Below are 7,713 nucleotides of genomic sequence, written 5' to 3'. Positions count from 1 at the left end.
GAAAAAAGTAAGATTAGGTTGTTATTGTTCAAACCCCCACCCCCGAAGTGGAAATATTTGCTCTTGGTCCCTATTCCTCTGATTTATAGGGATTGTTTCTAACCTTGAAGTATCTTGTTACATAATTCCTCGGACAGAGAGGATGAACCTAGTCCCACAAACCCCATGTTACACTTAAAGGTCTCATACTCCCACCCCTATTCCTGGAGCGGGACCTGCCTTGAATTCCCGCCGTGTAACCACTACTCAGATAGCCAACACAGGCTCTGAGGAGATTGGACGTCGCTCCTAGCTCCAGCTGTCGCCCTCACAGCCCACCGCTCTTCGACGACCTGTCGTGGCAGAGGAGATTTTTTCTCCTCTGCTGCTGACCGGTCCGGCACACGCAAGACCTCTTCGTTGATGCTGGCAAGCGGGATCGCATTTTAAACAAATCCACACAATGTACAGTGGTGTACATTTGACACAATACACGAGTCACGTAATTCTCTATTTTCAGAGTTGTGCGCGGAGGAAAAGAGATTTACACAAATCTACACTCGCCCGCTTGCTCACCGTACTGCTCACCGGACCTACTCTTACGACTACGCTTCAGGTATTGCCCGCTGACTTCTGTCAGCAACGCTCTACCCCGTCAGGGGCCAATTCTCCTCTCCCTCTTTAGGGAGCCACCCACCGCAACTTAATTGTCAACATTGCTCTGCCGCGTCAGGGGCCAGCTCTTTCTGTCCGCTGCTTGACTACGGTCATTTACGCTTTGCCTCACTAGGGGCCAATTCTTTACTTCCTTTAGGGAGCCGCCAGCCGTTCACTTGTCAGCACCGCCCTGCCCCGTTAGGGGCCACTCTCCTTCGGGGGCACGTGCGGGAAATGAATCCGCATACGAATATGACCACGCCCCACACGCAAACATCTACACGCTCTTTTTTCTACTAAAACTTGCTTCCTTTCTAACTTTCTCTCATACTACATCTCATTTCAGTTTACCTCCCACATTTTTCGTTGTTCTACCTTTCTCTACCACTACGCCTCCTACTATTTCCTCCGTTTTTGTTTGCTCAAGATACAGGTATCGCCGTCCAAGTTTTCTGCTCATTCCTCCTGCGCCATGATCATCATCCCTTAGAATTGCCCCTAAAATGCGCTTATTGCCAATAGCCAATAAGCGCATTTTAGGGTCATTTTAGGGACATCTTCCCTCCCACACATACCGATCCCGCGCGAACAGGTGATCTTTCTAGGTAGTCCATAGTCCATAGCCCACTACTCAGAGGAAATACATCCTAATCCCCAGAACAAGGGGGATTTGGAGAAGGGGGAACTCTGATTTCTTGGGAGAGAGGATGAAACATTCCGCGTCTGCAGCCAAATATTGTAGATATGATCCACTCTTGTGAACCTTACCGAGTGAATGGAGTTTGGGGAAAATTCTTTAAAAGAGATAACCGAGGGAGTGAATATATTGATGATTGGAAAAGGGAACGAAGTTCCGCGTGCACGCTAAACATCTGGCAACTAAAGGCTTCGAGTACTCAAATCTCAGCGGACGAGTCACTTTCGTCATTGGAACACCCCCTCCTTTCAATTAACCTGGGGACCCCTACACTTGAATAAGGTCGTTTGACATTAGTATCTAGTCAGCGAAAGACATTTTGAGTGTTCCCGTTCTCCGCCAAGCGTCAGCCACAGAAGAGGGTCCCCTACCCCAGTGGTTCCCAATCCATTCTTTCATATATCCCATAACGCATTGCTGTTCTTTGACTTTCTGGAGACAGCTTCAACGCTGAATAGAAATGTAAGGCATCCATCAACTACTACTATAGTTTACGACTTACGGACCCACTGAAGACTGTGGTGTATTGGGGGTCGCGAACTACAGCCCTTACTCTTTTACCACGGTGTTTACCCTTGGTAAAGACAAGAATCCACCAAATACGTGTTAAAGGGTTGAAGGTTAGAAAATGTTCTAATCACGACAAACCTGACGTTCTCCTTAGACACCGTGTGACGTCATAGGGAACCGTCGGAGTCTTAGTCAGACATTCAGTCAGTGGATATAGATCTCTCCTTAAGCTGTACAGAGTATTGATTGGTGGAAACCCCGTTCAGACCCGGAATTTGCCCCTTAACTATATAGTCTCACCCTGTATTAGGATTAGAAAAAAAATTAAGATCATAGAAAGAAAGAAAAAACAAAAGACGGGGATGGACTCCAGCGTTACTCACCACGTAGTTGGCTCGTTGCCGATTTGTAATTAAGTTTCCTTGGGCACGAGTATCTACCTCCTTCTGCTTCTTCAGATCGCGCTGTTTTTCATTCTTTTCATCTTTCTTGTTCTGCTTCTCCAGCTTCTTTACATTCTTTGATCCACCTCTTGGCCTTTTCCTTCTTGTACCTCTAGTGGTCTCGTTCCGCCGTTTCTTAGTCTTTTGATCTTTTTTCGTCATCTTCCTCAGTTTCTTGCCCATCTTTTTCTCGCCTCTTACCATCTTTTTTCCTGATTCTTTAGTTTTCTTGTTTAGCCTTTTCTTAGGCTTCTTGTCCTCCTTTCCCTCGTCTTTTGCCTTCTTGTTTCCAGAACCGTCAGTGGTCTTACGGTCCGGTTTCTGAGACATTTCGCTCTTTTTCCTTCCCTTCGTCAGCCTCGTGGGTTGCTTTGTTTTGCCACTTGTCTTCGTCTTCTGGAGTCTCCTACGTGTTTTAGGCGGAGGTCCTCCGTTTCGAGTGTTTTGTCCACTAGGGGTCCTACGAGGACCAGAGATTTTTCGTCCCTTGGATTTTCCTTCCTCCCTCGTTGGAGTGCGCCGATCAGGCAGATCCCTTTTTGGCAATTCATCTCCAGCGGCTCTCTTTTGCCTCAACTTCTTGCGGGTTATTCGGCGTTCCTTCCTTCTTTTCTTCATCCTCTCATCGCGGTCTTTTGTCGTCCCAGGGAGGGGGGAGACTTTTTCTTCGGGGATTTCAAGAGTTAAACCCAAATCACCGCATACTGTTGTATAAAGAAGAAGAAAAGGTGAAGTCAATGACAATGGTTATTGATAGTAATGATAATATCAATTCGTCTGTTACTGACAACCATTACCCTTCACATACTTTCAACACATTCTCTAAATGTACTCCTAGGATGCTTGGTGTCAACCTTATTCACCAGGATTAGGTGATGATATATACAAGGAGTGATGATGTTATTTGGGGTGGATGGTGGTGGGATGGGCGTGCTTTTGAAGGATGAGAAGCTGGAGGAGATGGAGAGATTTAAGTATCTAGGGTCGCATGTAACAAAGAACAGAGGAGTAAGAATGAAGCTGAATTATAGAATAAAGGAGGCAAGTAAGTATAAAAAGTATTGATGAGACACAGGTATCTGGGGATGAGCACAAAGAGAAGGTTATATGAGGGGGTGATTGTGCCCATGGTACTGTTTGGAGTGGAAACTTGAAGTCTAAGCGATGAAAAAGGAAGTGCCTGAACGAGTTTGAAATGGAGTGTTTTAAGAAGTATGATGAATGTTACAAAGATGGATAGAGTAAGAAATGTAGAGGCGATACGCAGAACGGGGTTGGGACGAAAGTTGTCAGATAAGGTGAATCATGGAATGCTGAAGTGGTTTAGACATATGGAAAGAATGAATGAAGAAAGAGTAAGAGAAAAGTAGTGTGGAAAGCAGATGTGGATGGGGTGAGCTTGAGAAGACCGAGAATGATGTGGATGCATGGGGTGAAGGGGGCATTAGATGCTTGAAGAATGTCTATTGACCAAGGAAATGATGCATGAAGAATGACGCGATCCGGAGAGATGCTTTTCTTTTCTGTTAATTATTTTATTTATTTATTTATTCATATATATATATATATATATATAATATATATATATGTATATATGTATATGTATATATATATATTTATGTAAATATATATATGTGTGTGTGTGTGTGTGTGTGTGTGTGTGTGTGTATGTGTGTACATATACATATGTCAAGTGTATAATTGGGTATGTATGTATATATACATATATATGTTTACCAAATATTGAATAACGAAATACTATTTTTTGTTAAGTTGTGACGGGTGTTCGCAATCATGGACAAATGCATCAGTCTGGTATACTCACTGCAGGGATTTTTTTCCCTTTCCGTGATGTTTGCAGTAACCATATCTGCAAAGAAAATAAATAAATGAATAAATAGCCCTACGGCCCAGATTCACGCAGCGTTCTTTTATGTTCAGAGGCAAATGTCCACTCAAATAGAGGATGACTGAAGCGAATTTTAACGGTCATTACTTTTTGTTTCCACCTTGCGTACAAGGGCAGAGAAAGTTGCACATCACTGGATAATATCAATGATATCAAAACAGGCACTATGAAAAGAAGTTTCTAATACACTTACCACATAACTCTTTGTCTTTGAAGCCCCTTTCCGATGCTGCAAAGGCAATAGGAAAGTTAGTAAATTAGAGGTTGCTATGAAAAATCAAAGGTAGAAAAATACGAGTAAATTTTTCTTCAGTTGTACACGTTTTGCCAAAACTTAAACAGACAAAATTTAAACACATGCACTTACAAGCACGTCTTAAAAATACATGACGAAGGGAGAAAGAAAGCACATGATCATACACTTAGGCACGCGCACGCACACACACACACACACACACACACACACACACACACACACACACACACACACACACACACACACACACACACACACACACACACAGACACACACACACACACACACATACACACACACACACACACACACACACACACACACACACACACACACACACACACACACACACACACACACACACACACACACACACACACACACACACACACACACACACACACACACACACACACACACACACACACACACACACACACACACACACACACACACACACACACATCAGTTGGAACAAGTTAGATGAGAAAGTGGTGTGTGCAAAAACAATACATGAATTTAAAAATAGTTTAGATAAAATGAGATATGAAGACGGGACCCCACGAGCATAGCTCCCCTTCCCGTAAAATACAACTAGGTAAATACACACACTCTGTTGTCCTCAAAATTAAAATCAATACTTACCACAACTCGCTAGTAGTTCCATTTTAGTGAAGTGACCTGAAAATAAAATAAAAATAATTCTGAAAAATCTCTAGTTTGTTTAGTTATTGGGATAAAAAGGGGACTGTTACGTGTTCATATATATATATATATTTATATATATTTATATATATATATATATATTTGTATATATATATATTTATATATATATATATATATTTATATATATAGTGTATATATATATATATATGTATATGCATATATATATGCATATATACATATGTATATATATGTACATGTATATATATATATATATATATATATATATATATACATATGTATATATATATATATATATATATATATATATATATGAACGACTAGATAAACTAAGTATGCTTATGATGGGAACAGGAAATAATTCTGTCTATAACAAGTTGGGAGCAGAAAAATAATAATAATAATAATAGAATAATGAAACACACAGTATATCAGGCAAACGAAATGGTAAATTGATAGACGTTAGATAATTTTCCTTGGGTGTTTACCCAACTGGCAGGAAATGGTTGGTAAATAAGAAGCACTTACCAGGGTCCGAAAGACTACAACGGAGTCTAACAAGAATTAATATTATCATTAACACTATTTCTTAATTTATTCACATCTGACTCCCCTACACCCAATATTTTGTTTATGCAGTTGATTTAGCAACACTAACCAAGCACCACCAAAAACTGCAAAATAATCGCCAAAACACGTTTTTATTTTTCTCTCTCCAAGTTAGACCTATGGATGATATGAAACTGAATATTTGCTTTCCTTCAGAGGTTCTCCAGTGACGTTGCTTACCTCTGACTACTATGGATATAAGAGGCACCTAACAGATTAAAAGGTCAATCTAACTAGAAAGATAAATATTGAGCCCATATAGCCGGAGTCAGTGTTCACAAACTATGCTGGTAACAGTCTCACGAAACATTCTCAAGTTTGATACATTGCCATTCCAGCGATATCCCATGATTCCCCGAAGGCACTTGTTACTAAAAAACGTCAAGATACCTCCTCAAGTCAGCATTTAATGGCCATGTCTCACAGCCGTACAATAAGACAGGGAGCATAAGCGATATGAAGAGTCACATATCTTAGTCCTCCTGCTGTGTCATATACTCTGGTTGAATGTGTCCATAACGCGATGGGCAATGCCCCTTTGATGAACTTTGTGACATGACTCACCACTGCTATGCACTGCAGTATGTACAGTTGCACGGGGCTTGAGTGTCCTCGGCACATACATGGATAGACTGAGCCGTGTCATCCAATAAAGCCCCCAAACCTCTGGACCTCGGTCTTAGTCCAGATGACCTGGAGCCCAATCAGTCTCGCCTCCCTGCACAGTAACTCGAGGGCTGCAGCCAAGACCTCCAACGACTCAAGAAGGATAACTTAATCAACAAAGGAAAGATCAGTGACTTTAGTGTTACCAAGGATACGACGCAATTACATTGAGCGACAGTTCTGTGCAGATGTCAAAAAATGTTGGGGAGAGGATGCACCCTTGATGCATTCTTGAATCAACAGGAAAGATCTTGGGCACGCCTCTGTATTTTACATCACTCTCCATCTCAGAGTACAATCCAGACACAAAGTCAGTAATCCTCTTAGGTATCTCACGGATCCGCAAAAAATCCCAGAGCATCCCACGATGCACCGAGTCCAAAGCCTTTTTGAGATAAACATAGGGTACAAGAAAACTTGAAACTCATGTCAGCGCTCCACAAGAACAAGAAATGCTAAGATTTATTCAGTTAAGTTACCCAGCGTGAAACTTGACTGCTTCGTCCTGTGAAACTCTAGCACATGTGAACGAACCAGTACCAACAATAGATGGGCGAGCTCCTTCCCTGGCACACTGAGAGAGAGAGAGAGAGAGAGAGAGAGAGAGAGAGAGAGAGAGAGAGAAGGAGGGAGGAAGGGAAAGACCTCATAAGCCAATTCCTTTTTACACTTACCATATTTGGGGTCCAGCTGTTTGTACGAAATAGCAAAGCCACGATCTTCATTTTGAGCATTACTTACGAAGATGAGATTGATGGCCGTCCTACTAACGTAGGATAATCCAGCAAACTGACTGCCACACAACCTGCAGAAGGAGACTAATGAGACCCACAGTCGGTTTCTAGGTAAAGCAACGGTAGATATGATTCCAGTAGGGTCTCACGTTCAGGAAAGGAAAATGTGCCTTGGACCACTTCAAAAACGGGAACTTCATGTCACTTATCCTACAATGGCACTTCTAGTGTACGCTTATTTATTTATTTATTTTTTTTGAGCGGCCCTCTAAGATATATTGATTTTCATACTTTTTTGGTTCCTGTGTCGCTCTTTGAAATATACAGATATAAGAAAAAAACGCTGTTAATTACAATTAGGTAAGTGCACAGGAAAACTTACTTTATACTCGTGTTCATGTATATATTGTTGCAACCGGCGACGAAGAGGAAATCATTTCCTTTGCACTTCATGTTTTGTGCTTTTGACCAAACGATTAACGGGTTGGTCTCCTCGACCTGGGTAGTATTGCTGCCCGCAGTAGAGACTGTGGTATTGCTGCCCGCGGTAGAGTCTGTGGAGTTCGCCT

Source organism: Oratosquilla oratoria, chromosome 35 (genome assembly GCF_046742065.1).
Source record: "Oratosquilla oratoria isolate Oo_2021 chromosome 35, ASM4674206v1, whole genome shotgun sequence".
Taxonomy (NCBI): domain Eukaryota; kingdom Metazoa; phylum Arthropoda; class Malacostraca; order Stomatopoda; family Squillidae; genus Oratosquilla; species Oratosquilla oratoria.
Note: the sequence above shows the minus strand (reverse complement) of the source record.